Source organism: Ursus americanus, chromosome 30, assembly GCF_024610735.1.
Source record: "Ursus americanus isolate L20-20 chromosome 30, mUrsAme1.1.p, whole genome shotgun sequence".
Taxonomy (NCBI): Eukaryota; Metazoa; Chordata; class Mammalia; order Carnivora; family Ursidae; genus Ursus; species Ursus americanus.
The window spans coordinates 19832226-19847984 of NC_142156.1; the positions used below are offsets into that span (position 1 = coordinate 19832226).

At 42.2% G+C, this 15759-nt stretch overlaps 1 protein-coding gene across 2 annotated transcripts in view; it reads right to left on the reverse strand.

The window, feature by feature from the left end:
• The window catches only part of CCDC92 (coiled-coil domain containing 92), a 31215-nt gene extending 26938 nt beyond the window's left edge, over positions 1-4277 (reverse strand). Inside the window, exon 1 of one of the 2 annotated variants that reach the window (XM_045778799.2) lies at positions 3843-4277. The gene's annotated coding sequence lies outside the window, so the exon portion shown is untranslated. Of the gene's footprint in view, positions 1-3218; positions 3629-3842 lie in introns of those variants that run through there. The other variant, XM_045778791.2, reaches the window with a different exon arrangement.
• Positions 4278-15759: the final 11482 nt, after the last annotated feature.

Genomic DNA, 15759 nt, shown 5'->3' on the forward strand with positions numbered 1-15759 from the left:
AAATGATCATACCCAATTCAGCTGGTGGATAAACTGGCACAAAAAGCATGAGACAAACTCATCTGCTAAAGAACAAAAGAGAGGAAGTAAAAGGGTTTTTGAAAGATTAAGCACACATGTACATTGATTCAGGATTGGTTTTCCCTCTAATTTCTTCCTCAGTTGGAGGGGTCAGATGCCGTTTTAACTCAATCGGCCCATTATCATCACGCTCCGCTTAAATCCGTGAGCAGAGAACATTGGTTTGGGTGCTCTACTATTCACAGGAAGCTCTGCTCTGCTCCTTGGCCACAGACACAGTCCTAACCCCACCAACCCATTTCAAACATGTATCATGACTTACTGTCAACAGCCACCTAATCTTTCTTCTTATGGATAGATCACCATCCCTATTGTTGATAACTTATCATTCCCAGGATTGGCTTAGCAGAAATAGGACACATCTTTTTCTTCTTCAGACACAAAGCTCCAATTCACCTAATCTATTCAGTACATTGTAATTGCATTTCTCTCAGCTGTGTTTTACCTTCAGCTGCCAACATATATTTAAAAACAACACAGACATACTGGAAGAAAGTCCAATGCAACTTACTGTAGGTGGATATGACTGGATTTTTTTTTTTGCTGTGAAATTTGAGTCATGTTTGAGTAATGAAATAAACAGAAATTAAAATGCAGAGCAAGCACAAGAAGTAGCCCTTAATCAGTATCTTTTAACAAATAATTTCAGCTAAGAAGAAAATCTATTCACCTTCACAACCTGCTGACTCTGAAAAGAATGACTGACATCATCCCATTTTTAAAAAGAGCTTTAAAAAAAAAAAACCCTCTTCTGCTTGCCTTCATAGAAATGGGTAATCTTCCTCTTAATTAAATGTTTATTGTAGAAAATAAAAGCCAAAGGAAGAAATACAAATCACTTGTAATTAAAAAGAATCTTTTAAAAGTCTTTTGAATGTGAGAGTGCTTTATTACCTGTAAAGCCCTATACAAGAGCAAAGTAGGTTTAAAATCACCTCTGATACCAGGCTGGCCTCTACCCTGGTACAAATCTTCCAAGGGTTCTGGCACATTCTGGGGAGTCCTTATGCCCACATCTGTAGCTATGAAGCCAGCATTAAAAAAAAAAAAGCCACAAAGCCCTTCAATCCACTGTCACTGGAATCCCTAGACACCCATCTCACAAGGCCTCTCCCACACCCCGTGTGATATCTCCTAGTAGCCATTCCTGCCCTGTTGGGGAGCGGGCTTATCTGGTAACTCTGTGGGGAAGGAGCAGCCCCTTCTTTCCACTGCTGGAGGTTCTAATCATAAGCAACTTTTGCTTTTATGTCAAAGTGAAATCTGTCTTCCTATAAATACTACTTGGCCTCTTCTGTACTTGGGAATTACTCTGAGTACTTACACTCCCTTTGCTACGTGACAAACCTTAAATATTTGAAGACAATTAAGACACATTCACTTCTCTGCCCAAACCTTTCTGCAGGTTTAAACATCAAAGCTGGAGATGTGAAAATTGGTGTCATTAAGCTAGCACCTACTTAACTAGTCTGGAACGTCAGTCTGAGTCAAACATGTGAAGCATACAGAGGCACCTAATAGAGGCTGACCTTTAAAGATAGCCAATCCAGTAGATGTAATTAATCTTAGTTAGTAAACATGTGTGCCCACTATGTATTAGGAATTTTTTATGGTTGACCTTGTTCCAGATAGAAGAAAAAGGCCCATGTCTTTTCTTGTTAGAAATATGAGAAAATGCTTTGTAAGTATTTCTTAAAAGCATCAACGTGTTAACATCAGTATTGTTGCGAATGCTCTCTGCCAATTAAGTAATGACATTAAAATGAATTTATCCAATGAATCACAGATGAAAGAGTTAAGAACCTGTGATCTCCCATGGCAAGCAAAAGGATTCACTTTTAAAAAATTAACAATATTTTCCAAGAAACCTGTTTGATGTATTTACACATACTACAACAAAAATCTGATACACACAAATAATTGTTTTGGATTTTGGATTTTAAATATACCTAAACTAAATTTACTGAGTAATTATAACACGATGCAGAGAAACAATAAAAATTATTTTAAGGTTTCTCAATAGTTTATATATGTAAACACACATATATACATATATGTATATGTATATATCACAAGCCTTAAAACCTTTTCCCAAAACTATTTCACACAAGATGAATATTTAGCCAAAAGAAATACATAAATTTAAAACATCTTTGGGGATAAAAGTCACTTTAAATGTTAGCATCTTTTTCCTTACAATTCAATGGGAGAAAATGCAGGCAAATTCTTGACGGTGCAAAAAAATCATTTAATAAAACAACGCTCTTTATATAAATCTCAAACTTGAAAATCTTATTTAAAAAGACGCAGCATTTCTAGCTTTAACACTCTTTTTTTTTTTTTTTTTTTTTTTTTTTTTTTAATTAATAATGATTTTTTATTATATTATGTTAGTCACCATACAGTACATCCCCGGTTTTCGATGTAAGGCTCGATGATTCATTAGTTGTGTATAACACCCAGTGCACCATGCAATATGTGCCCTCCTTACTACCCATCACCGGTCTATCCCATTCCCCCACCCCCCTCCCCTCTGTAGCCCTCAGTTTGTTTCTCATAGTCCATAGTCTTTCATGTTTCATTCCCCCTTCTGATTACCCCCCCTTCCTTTATCCCTTTCTTCCCCTACTGATCATTCTAGTTCTTATGTTCCATAGATGAGAGAAATCATATGATAGTTGTCTTTCTCTGCTTGACTTATTTCACTAAGCATTATCTCCTCCAGTGCCGTCCATGTTGTCTAGCTTTAACACTCTTACAGGTAGGTTTCTGCAAATGCGTAATGTATTAAAGCACTACAGCCTCGGAGCTTGTATTTTGTAATAAGATTTTACCTCAACCTAAATTTCGGAGCACGACTGTATTTCCTCTTAGGTCACCTCATTTTCAATTATTGGAATAGATCATACTGCTGAATACCAAAGCTTGAATTTAAACAACACAGGTCAGCATGAAAACGTAAGTTAGATAAACTGGAGTAACTCACTGTAGCAGACTACAGCTCTGTAGTCAAGCCTGGAGCTCTACTGCATAGTTGCATTATGCTCAATTTCATGAATTACAAGCAAATCGTCATTTAGGGTCATCTAAAGCCCACATCAAAGCTTCGGAAAAGGGCTGTAAGGTAGAATACTTACGTAAACGGTTATCAGGACAGGACACAATGCAACTTATCAGGGAGGGTCTCTAACGTCCAGAGTGTGGTAAAACGCATTTAAAAAGGCGCTGTGGATTCAGACGGCCGCCTCCCCACAGCATCCCAGACAAAGCAGGGCCAGGCCCTCGGGCGCTCCTAGTGCACCTGCAATGCGGATCCCTCACCCTACAATCGCACCTCGGGGCTGGCCGGAGCAGCCCCTGGGCTGCCCGCTCCTGCCCCAGGGGATTGGCTTGGGTGCGCGGTGCAGACGGTCTGCAGCCTGGACTGGAGCCCTAGCAACGGCATCCCCCTCCCCATAACCGGCTGGAAAACGCTGCAGGCAGCCGGCGCTTCGTCGCTGCGCCTCACTTCTGCCCTCCTTTCCACCTTTTCGTGTCCCTCCCCCCGTTGTTTCCGAAAGGGGACACCCTTACCCACCGCCGACCCCTGGGGGTGAGATGCGAAGACCCCCTCCCCCTGCAGCGAAGATTTTTTAAAACAACCTAAATAGATTCCTGTCCCGACAGGTGCCCCCGCTCCCCGCCGGCGCCCGCAGAGCCTCCCCAGGGGTACGGCCAGGTGAGCGGGGCTGGACTTGGTCACACCCCGGGCTCCGCCTCACCTGCGGGCGCGGCCGTCGCGGTCCTTCAGGCGGCTCCCCCCCTCGGCGCGGTCCTCCGGGCGGGCGGTTGCGGGGGCTGGCGGCCCATGGGCGGGGCGGCGGGCGGGGCTGGCTCCCGGCTCCGGCCCTGCCCCGGCCGGGCGGCCGAGGGAGGTCAGTGGGCGCCGCCCGCCGAACGCATCTCGCCGGCTCCCACCCGAGCGCTCGCCGCGGTGCACTCTGGGAGCGGGGGCCGGGGCGGCGAAGCCAGGCCGCGCTGACCCGGCGGACGGCTGAGGCGCTGGCGCGGTGGCGGCGGCGGGTCTGTCTGTGGGGCAGGGCGGGGGAGGCCGCTCGATACTCACTTCGCGGGGAGGGGGCAAAGCCCCCCCCCTCCCCTAGCTGTGACGGGGCAGGGGACGGGACCGAGGGTAAGGGAGGGTCTGGCCGGTGGGACGCAGGCGCAGAGCTCAGGTGCGGCCGCACTGCGGTTGCCCAGGGTAACGCGGGCCCGGGGGGGGGGGGAAGGAGGAGCGAGCGGGCGAGCGGGAGCGCGCGCGCAGGACCGGGGGTTGGGGGGGTACCCGGCACCAGCCTGGGATTGGGGGGAGGGCGCGCGCGGACGGCCGGCGGGGGCGGGGGCGGGGGGGGGGGTGCCGGGGCGAGGGCCGGACGGCGCGCATGCGTGCGGCCCCCGCTCCCCCGGGGCTTGTCGGCCCCGTGCGTGCGCACGCGCGCTGTCCCCCGGAGGCGTCTGGGTGTGCGGAGCGCGCGCGCGCGGCTCGGAGGCGCACCTGTGAGGTGTCCCTTGAGGAGAGGGAGGGTGGGTGCGCGGAGCCCGCGGCCTGGGGCGCTTCAACCCCTCACTTGGAGTGAGTTGTCGGGCGGCCGGGCTTCAGTCTGTCTATTTATTTTCGGGAACGAGGCGGGGGCGGGGGCGAAAGGGGAGCGGGCTCGGGGTTGGAAAGGAGGATGAGTGGGTTAAAGAAAAGAAAAACAACCCATCACTTAAGATGGGCCTCGAGCCCGGGCCGGTCCCTGGGCATCGGTGGGAAAGGTCAGAGCGGCCCCCCGCAGCCGGGCAGCCCGGCGGCCAACGGGCAAGGCCCCAAAGAGGGCAGCCTGGCCTCGGGCCTCGGCCGGCCGGCGTGGACCCGCAGTGTCGGGAGCGGGGCGCGGGGGTCACAGATGGCGGCCGGGTGCGCGGCAAGGGATGGGCAGCGGCAGGGGCGAGGCCGGGCGGAGGCCCCGCGGGAGTCGGACTCCCGAGCCGGGCTCCATTGTTGTTGGAGCCGAGGGAAGGGGGAGCGAAACCGCTTTAGAAGCCCGTGAAGCCGCGCCTTGGAGCCTTTCCAGGCGGGTCCCCGGAGACGCGGTAATGGCCGCGCCGTGGGAGCAGGGAGCCGGGCTGTGCCGCGGAGAAGCCCGGCTGCATGGTGTGATGTTGTGTTTTTTTAGAGCGCCCTGCGTCCCAGCAGAGCCCGCCGAGCATCCTACTCAGGTGATGAGGAACCCTTCGAGCACCCAGCGCAGAACGCCGCTGCCGCTGGACGCCTCCATTGTTTGACCACAACAAGGGCCGGATTCTCACCCAGGTAAACTGGATGGCCGCGCAGCCGAGCTCCCTCTCAACTCCCACATCCAAAGGAATCCTCTCCTCTTTCAGGACTTGACTTCAGTTTGCTTACTGTCCCCCGCTTCCGATTAACTCAGTATATCCACCTCCCAGACATTTTCCCATCTGGATTAATCTTCCCGCATCTCTCTGTCAAGTCACCTCTCATTTCCCTCAAAACTCGGCTCCTTTGTGAAACCTTCCTTGCCGAACTCTTAACAACTAAATCTCTCTAGGAGGAGCCTGCTCTGTACTCTTCCAGTGGCTAGTTTGTTTACTGGTTGTCTTACTGCAACAAAGGAGACTAGGAATTAAAAAATAATTTAAGTTACTACTTTTTAAAGGAACGATTTGTGACATTTTGACGGTTTATTGTTTTAACAGGATTGAACCGTTTTTTGTTTATATATTTTGTCTTCTCTTTTAGAGAGGCCCCGACTTCCTTTATAGATGCATAGCTTTTAAAGCAGAAAAATGACATTTTTGTTCAACCCACAGGTTAATTTAAATTTTAAGAAATTAGTTTTTAAATAGGTTAAGTAATATAGTTTCTTTGTAAAAATTGAATCATCACAGACATGGCTGAAGTCTTTCTCTACCAACCCCTGTCTCCAGAGATAATAACTATTATATGTTCCATGTGTATCCTTCTAGATCTTTTAAAACATTTTCCCGCGTGTGTACTTGTATCATCTTTGACTGTTTTAACAAGTAGTAGTGTACTCTTATCTTTCAGTTTCAGCATATAATCCTTAACTCGTTTTGAAGAACTGCTGCATCATGTTCCATAGTTTGGGTATACCAGAGTTTATTTAGCTATTTCCCAGATTGGTGGCAATTTAAATTTTAACTTTATATTTAAAGCAGCTCTTTCGGTGGTGGTTCTCTGGTGAAATGAAATTTCAGTGAAGGGAGCATAAATCTGCACTAATTACAGACACAGGCCTTTAGGATGGAAGTTCTCTTTGGTTAAATTTATGTGTGGGACCTCTACTCCTCCCCCAGTGTAATTATGACTATAGTACTTTCCAGTCCTTTGACCTTGAAGAGGACAATCACTCTAAGCCTCAGTTTTCTTTTCTAGAAATGCTGATAATATTTGCTCTGTCTACTCCACAGAGTTCAGCAATATGATGTATATGAAAGTGCTTTGCAGAATGTAAAGTAGTATATAAATGTTGGTTTTATTAGCTTTTGTGATCCAAAAGGACTTTTTATTTGCGATGTAATTTATACTTTTTTTGACCTAATGTTCTGTTACAGAATAATAGAGATCATCAACTTGAATGTTTTCTAGTTTGTGATTTTGCTATAATTTTTACCAAGTACCGTTAATATATTAGACTTCTTAAAGAGTATTTGACAAAGCACATTTTTCCTAGTGCTTTACGTGATTTAAAAAATAAGACATATAAATTAGTTGATTGTGACTAAAGTATCAGCAAAATGATTGCTGTATTAAACAAAACTCGTATTTAAACAAAACATTTCCTAATGATATAATTTATATATGTATTTTCCTGTGGCAGCATCAAATTAGGGTTAGCTATTATGTCCTTGGGGTAAAATGTATTCTTACTGAATTTGCAAGCAGTATCAAAAAGAGTTTGAAGTTTAAATATTGATTGAATGATATGGCGGGTATTGTTTTAAGATGTAAGAGATACATTAAGGATTTTGTAGGTATTTTTGTTTCATTTAAATATATATAAATGCTTGTGGTGTGGCCAGCATAATCAATTTGTCCCCTTTCTCTTAGAGGTTATAATCTGTGGGGGTGGAGGGAACCAGAAATGAAACAATCCTACAACTGCACATATAATCACAAACGATATCTATTAGGAAAGTTAAGTAGTATTGGTTATAAGAGAGTATAAAAAGGGGAGCAAATTTTAGATTGTGAAAAGAGGGCCTGGGAAAGACTTTTTTTTTTTTTTTTTTTTTGCAAAAATAAGATTTGAGCTGAGATCTGAAGGGTGAGTAGGCGTTAGCATAGAGTGATGGGGGATAATTTTCCAGGCAGGGGAATGGCATGTGGGAAGGCCCTGAAGGGGGAGAGAGCTTTGCCCATTCCAGGAACTGAAAGAATGACTTGTGGATAGATTCTGGTGGGTGAGAGGGAAGTGTGGCTAGGCAGGGGGCCAGATCATGTAGGGTCTTGTAGGGCAGGTTAAGGATGTTTTATTTTATTCTGAGTGAAATGGGAAACTATTGCAAGGGTTGAGTTTGAAGCAGGGGAATGACATAATCAGATTTGCATTTTTAAACAGCCACTCCAGCTGCTGCATGCAGAATGTGGGGGTGTGGTGGTGGGGGAGTAGAAGTGGGGGAGACTAGGTAGGCCATTTCAGAAGTCTGTCTGGAAGAGAGATGATCTTTCCCTTGGAGTTCACATTGAATTCAAACTGCCACCTAAACTACAGACAAAATAGATATTTGATTTTTAAAAAATCCTTGTTTCTTATTTTTAAAAAGTAGGTGCTTTTTTGTGCTAAAGTACATATAAATGTTAAGCTAATTATCCACACTAAACAGAAAGTTATCAGAGTCAAATTAAAAATTGGGGTATTATTTAACATGGTTTTTGTAAGTTTTATTAAAGCAGTAATACATGAAATAAGAGTGAAGTAAGGATCCAAAATGAGAAGAAGGGAAGTATTTATAGATGCTATTGGCTACAAAAATGAGAATAACAAAAAAACTATTATACAAAGAAAAATTGAGGAAGTGACTGGGTACACAATGCATATATAAAATTCATAGCTTTCTGAATACCAAAAATAACCTGGCAGAAACTAAAATGGAAAAGAAAAAAAAAAACAAAAAACAGGCTCTGATCACATTGCAACAAAAAACATAAAGCATGTAAGTATAGCTTATCGAGACAAGTCAGTCTGCATGGAGGACACCATAAACTATCCTGAAAGATAAGAAAGAATGTCTTAAATGAAAAGATAGGCCATATTCCTGGATGTGATGTTTAAACATTATAGAGCTATCCATTTTGGGATGAACTGGACAGAATAATTAAATGAGTAATGAGGTGGGACAAATCCTATCTGATATTAACTATGTTATAGAGCCCCATTCAAAACAGTGTCATGCTGGCTTTATAATATCTCTACAGGTCTCTGGAATCTATTCAGCACCCCCAAAATACATATGAGAATATAGTAATGATAAATCAGCATGAATGCCCGCTAAATCAAAAAGGAAATGTGGAAGTAGACATTAAACATCTGGAAAAGAAGGTTCTGTGTGTTGAGGTGGGCAGAGCAAAGACTTTGCAATTAGAGAGACCTGAACTAGAATCTTCTAAATAAGGAAAATAATACCTGCCATGCAGGTGTTGTGAGGGAAAGAGGTCTAGGTCCTGGCACCTCTGGGGTACTCAGATCTGTTATTAGTTAAAAAACCAGTGTATTAGACTACAAAAAAAAACCTTCAAACTTCTTTAAGAAGAGAGGGAAAACAAAACTCTAAGATTAGAAGCCAAACCACAAAGTAGGAAAATATTTGTGACAAATGTAAGCGAAGGCTTAATATCTTCAACATGTAAGGAACTCAGATCAATGAAAATAAGAAAAGTGTGCACACAAGTGGTTACAGGATGTGGACAGACAGTTCACTGGATAGAAGTATAATTTTGTTAAACATGTGGAAAGATGTGTACTGTCACTAATAATCAAATAGTTTGTAATTAGTCCTCCAGAAGAGTTAGATTTGATTCTCAAGAGCAACAGAACTAGATGTTTAAAAAATGAAACAAATGCAGAAAAGATTTTTGAAGAAAAACCTTTACCTGAACAATTTAAAAGCTAACCTAAATAAATGGGCAGACGTTACATGTTATTGGAGGGGAAAGCATCATTGTAAACACTGAAATATTCTACGCATTAAGCTGTAATTTTAATGTAGTTTCACATAAAATTCCAGTGAGAATTATTTTTGGACACTTGATTGCTTCTAAAATTCATCTGGAGGAGGAAATGTGCTAGAATGGCAAAGAAATTTTTCAAATGGAAAAATAGTGATAGAGGATTTGTCAGTCCAGATATTAAAACACACTGTAATGCTGCACTAACATAAATGTGCACACGAGCATAGACAAATTGCTACATGGAACAAAACTAGAATCCAGTAACGGACCCATTTATGTATAGGAATTTAGGGTAGAATAAGGTTGCTGTTTTGACACAGTTGGGAATTGATTGTTCAATATACTGTACAGGGGTAAGTGACTATTTGGGAAGAAAGATTTTACTTGTCCACGTTCAAAATGAATTTTATTTGGCTGAAAGAACTAACTCAAAACCAAAAACAACTGTAAAGATATTAGAAGAAAATAAAGAGAATTATGTTGTAAGACATATTATGTTGGAAAATATTTTTTTGTAGACCATTTAGGTAAGACCAAGACCCAAAATCATAAGGAAAAGAGTGATAAATTTGATCATTATCAAAGTTGACTTTTCTGTGTGACAGAAGACATTACAAGGTGACAGACTGGGGAAAAAGTTTGTAACGTATAAAGAGGTAAAAAATAACAGAATTGACACAATTAAAAAATGAATGGAGGATAGGAATAGTTCTCAGAGCATCAAAGCAATGAGGAGGGATTCAACATCACTTGTGATTAGGGAACTGAAAATTAAAACAACTAGATTTTTTTCAATGGGGGCTGTCATGCAAAAATTAAAAAGATAGTGAAGGGTGTGGGGAAAAAGGTACGTAATGCATTGTTGGGAACACAAATTGGATCTACCTTTTCAAATAACCATTTGGCAGAGCCTATAAAATTTTTTAAAAACATGCTTTGATCTAGCAGATACTCCTCAAGGAATCTATAATATTCCCACAAGAGAACTCAAGTTAGTATGAGCAAAATCTGTTGTAGCATAATTTATAATAAAAAATGGAAGATAACCACAAATAAATTTTGGTATCTGTATGCTATGGAATGTTATGTAGCTTTTGAAAAGGGAGGTAGATTTGTATGCATTGACATAGCTTGGATGGATGCCTGGGACATATTGAGTCAAAACTAATTTAATTCCATTTTTTTTGTAAGATAAAAAACCGAAATATTCATATATATGTGTATGTATGTTCTGAATAAAAATTTTAAAAAGGCCTAGAAGGATACATGGAAAATATTTAATTGTAACTATTGAGGGAAAAACAGGAGAGACTGAATTTTTATTTCACATGTTTCTGCGTTGTTTCAGTTTTTTTACAATGAATATTTACTTTTGTAATTAAGATGTTACAATTTCTCACCAATTTAATAAAGGCCTACATTTAGACTAAAAAATTATAATACCTAGTACTTAGGAGGGTGTTGGGAAAATGTCACACTATTGTCATACTATTACATTGGCCAAATGTATCAAGAGCCTTGAAAAGTAATCATATTCCTTGATGTAGCAACCATCTAGGAGCTGATCAAAGGCATATTTTTAAATACAGAGAGAACAAAAGATGTATATCCTAGAATTATTTTTTAGGGTGCACTTGCAGAATGATTAAATTATGGTATGTCCACTGGACAATATATGGCCATTAAAATGTTTATGAAGAAAGCATGCTTATGACGTGTTTTGTCATAAATGCTTATGACAGTGTTAAGTGGGAGAAAATCAGAATACAAAATTGCATATGTGACATGATTCAAACTCAATCAAAAATCCCAATAACCCTCCACAAAAACCTGTGATGGAAAAGTGTCGGGAAGAAATTAGATGAAAATCTTAACAATTATCACTTTGGGTGATAGGGTGTGGTGATTTAAAATTTTTTACTTCTTTATATTTTCTAAAATTATATGTATTACATTTATAATGGAATATTTGCTTTTTAAAAGTATATATAGAACATATGTTAGCTGTATGGTTAGTAGGTATGTGCACTTTGAGAAACAGGTAAGCCCTATCATATGTTACAGCATACTCTAAAATGTATTCTAAAAATTAATATCTAGACATTTTTGAGTGCTACATTTGGAATAAATTTGAATTTTGCTGCTTTCAGTATTTGGAGGAAAATTGCTTCTAGCAATATGGACAATAAAAATAGTTCTCATTTTTAATTTTCTATCTGTAGAATAAATGCAGAAGCTTAAACATGGGCCATGGGATTTCTTTTCTTATTAACTTGCTGTGTTTCAAACACACAGATTCGGTTATGGAGCAAGTTTCGTTTTACTGAGTCTTTCAGGATAAGGAGGGCTTAGCCAGCTGGACCATAGGCAGAAGCATCAAAAGTATGGTTATCGTGCAGAGCCTGCACGTGGGTCAGCAGAGTGGAGCCCAGGGGACCTGGGAGCATGCAGTGTAGGTGAGGTTGTCATCAAGGCATGTGGATTCATTTCCTTACCAAGTATTATTGTGGACCTGTGGTAGGTGATGCGGATGTGGAGTAACATGTGCTTTAGTGGACAAATCCAAGTAAGTATGATAGAAGAGATGCATTACAGGAATGTAAGGTCCCTGGGAGCACATGGAAAGACATCACACATAATTCAAATTTGAGGGTAGGGGTGGAAGTCAAGGAATGCTTCCTAGAGAAAGTGATGTGTGAGGTGAGCCCTGATGTTAACCAAAGGGAACAGTTAGTGTAAAGGCTTGGAGGTAATAGGAGTGTGGGGAGGAGAGGGTTGTAGTCAAGGCATAGTAGCAAACAAGACCTGGGGACTTTGAAGATGTTTGGTTTGGCTGGAACTAGAACTGGAGTGGGCAGCGGTGAGAGACAAACCAAGAGAGGTAAGTAGGAGCTAACATTGTTCAAAGTTTAAAAACCACATGAATAAATTTGGAAATTACACTGGAAGTTAATGGGACCCTTTGAAGAACTTTAAGCAGGGCAATAGCAACCCATTTTACATTTTAGGAAGATTACATTGTAGTGGATAGTGGATTAGAGGGAGGCAAGACTGGAGGCTTTTGTAGGGGAAGATGACAATGGCCCGAATTACAGCTGAGACAGTGTAGGTAGGGGCATAAATTCAGGAGGTACTGAGGAGATAAAGTAGACAGGAGTTCATGAGAGGGAGGAGGGTGGCTGATCACCAGGTTTCTGACTCAGGCAGCTGAGGGGCTGGTGGACCCATTTCCTGTAGTTGGGAATGCCGTTGGCTTTGGTGAGGAGATGGCAGATTGGGTTTTGGACATGCTGAGTGTAAAAGGCTTTAGGACAGATGTGTGGTTCTGCTTGAGGATTTATGCTGCAGATATATGCTTTGTTGTATGAATGACTGGTCACTGGGTACAAGTCCATTATTAAAATCAATGTGGTAAATTTTTTTTGGAGTATAATTATACAGTTATAAGTTTAATGAGATTAGGGAATATCTGTCTAGCTTAGACTGGACTGTTGCTGCCTTTTATATGGAGTTATTTAAGATTGTACGACCCTAACTTTGGGTAATATTGTATTTGTCTTTTGAACTAGACTCTGCCACTCTGAGCAGGTGGTTTCTCTGAAGAGTGTTCATGCTCGTGTTGTCGGTACCACTGACTGATTGGAGTGATTTCTGTTGATGTTGACAAACTGGTCCCTTCCACACAAAGGCAGGCCAGGACATAGGGTGGTGGCCTGTGTCTGCATCTGTTTGTGCCGACCTCACCATTAGAAGTTGTCTTAGTCCATTCAGTCTGCTGTAACAGTCTACCACAGATTGGGTAGATACAACAACAAACATTTATTTCTCTCACAGTTCTGGAGGTTGGAAGTCCAAGATTAAGGTCTGGCAGATTCAGTGTCTGTTTGAGGGCCCACTTCCTCTTTCATAGTGGCCTTCTTCTCCTTGTGTCCTTGCGTGGCAGAAGGAGTGAGGGAGCTCTCTGGAGTCTCTTTTATAAAAGGGCACTAATGTCATCATGAGGACTCCACCCACATGAGCCAGTCACTTTCCAAAGACCCCGCTTCTAATACCATCACATTGGGTATTGAGTTTCAGTATATGAATTTGGGAGGGGGGTGCAAGCATTTAGTCTGCAGCAGAAGCATAGAAAGAGATCTGAGAATCATTCACTGTGTGCTTGCCCCAGGCAGGTATGGAAGCCACAGGAGTGGGTGAGAACATGTAGGGCAGAAGGAGAAGAAGCTCAAAGCAGAGCTGCAGCACGTGTGAATTAAAGGAAAAGGTAGGGGAGAATGTGTCTACAAAAGAGTTTACGAGAGAGGAAGGAGGCTGTCTTAATCAGAGACCATTTGGTGGTTGAAAGAAATAAACCCATTTGAAATGGCTTAAGTGAAAGATTTCTGAGGAGGCCTCCATGGCTTCCAAGGTAGTTTCTTGGCTGGAGCCCACTAGTGTCTGGAAAGTTGACAGGAGGCAGTGCAGCTGCTCTCTCTGCCTTGGCTATCCCGAGTCTGTAACCCCTGCCAGTTCACGGACCCAGCCTTCCCATTTCCCAATTCTATATTATCAGGAGACAGAATCTGAGTATTCACTGTTCACTGTTGTGAGGCCAGCGGAGCAGATTTTCCTAGCTGTGTACTTGAGCCTGGTGGGCTGGCCAGGCAGGCAGTGGGTACAGAGGGTACTGGTGAGAGCGCAGAATGCTGGCAGCTGAGGAGGAAGTTCCAAGAATGGGCAAGAACAGTTGTTTTAAATGGCTCAGAGTTATGACAAAGGAATAAGGAGTGAAACTAGGTTTGGCAAATTGAAGTTATTTAGCCTAGGTTTAAAGAATTACCACAACTAATCCTAGAAGAAGACTCACGAGATGGATAACCAGTGGCTGTGGTCAATGATCATTTGTACAGAAATTGAAGGAAAAGAGATTTTTTTAAAAATGAAATTTAATTTTGGAGTTGTGTCAGAAGCATTTTAAGTTTAATTTTAAAAAGCCGTAATTTTGTATTGTTTTGCACTACAATTGCACTAAAGCATTTCTATGCCTTTATTCTAACTCTGGAATTTGCAGTGTCTCTTATGTCACCTGATATAAGAAATTCAGTAAAGCTATTCTAGAGCTCATTTATTTTTCATATCCACAAGTTCATAAAATAATCATAGCTTATTTCCACATTTTATTTTGCAGTGCCTTCCATGGTATTGTGACAGAGCTTTTGGCCCTTGTTATGGCCAGAGCAAACCTCTGTCCCAAAGATTATAAATTCTGCCTGTTAGGTAAACGATAAAACAATTCAGAAAGAAATCTGAACTCCTTTTTTTCTGCAAGTAAACGCCATTATGTCCCTCTGGCTTTCAAATTATTTTTAGATGTCCATTTCAAACATGTTGGGATTAAGGTTGATAGGATTTAAGAATATTTCACTGATTCATACTACTTGGGATCAGTTTGCACACATGTCAGGTTTCCCAGTTAACCAATGTTCAGTATTCCTGCATCTCTATGTTGTGATAGGATTAGCCCCAACTCACAGAATCAGGGAACCCGCAGGTTGTACAAGTCTTTATGATGCTTGGCATCTCGTTAGAGGTAGTCATTATCCACTGTGAGATTCACTTCAGGTTCTAATACCTTTGTGTAAATATCCATGAAGGTTTCTGAGCAAGTGTTTGAGTGCCCTCTGGAGGCATTATGAGCAGTTAAAAACCTAGACTCCGAAAAAGGTTTTCTCGAACAGCCCCAGTGGAGAACCAGTGGTCTAGATTGTTGAACTGGGGTGGATGTAAATTGGGAGCAGAGGAGAGCTGAGGTGGAACCCATGGGAATACTAGTATTTATGGAGGAGAAAGAGCTCTCCGGGCAGACTGAGTGTAAGGGTTATGTGGCGAGAGTAGAACACAGAGGCAAAAGGGAGCCAAAGGAGTGTGGTTGGTGGTGTTCAGTGAGGTAGAGAATTACAGATGCCCTAGAGTTTGGCCAAGACGGACTTGAGTGGTGTGGTGGTGGGTTGAGGAATGAATGGGAAGTGAAGATGTAGAAATCAGGAAAATAAGTCTTTAAGATGCTTCTATAGGGAAATGGAGAAAGAGAGAGTGTATGACAGTTAAAGAAGAGATAGAATTAAATATTGGTTTTCCTTAAGATAGAGACTTTGCATTGCATTTAAATGCTGAAGGAAAGTCAAGCAGAGGGAAGACAAAGTTGAAAGACATGTAGGGATTGGGAGGAGGAGGAGAGAGCTGGCTTTCAAGTTATTAGCCTGGGATAGTTGTTGAGGGAGGAAGTTGCCTCTTATAGGGACTTGGAAGATGGCAAATGATTTTAGTTCGTTGTGGGATGATAGGGAAATATTCCTTAGGCAGCAGGAAATACAGGTAAGAAGACAGGGCTGTTTATAAAAGGATGTGGAATTATCATGGAAATGGTCCTCATTGAAGCCAAGCAGGTGGTTGAGTCAGGACAT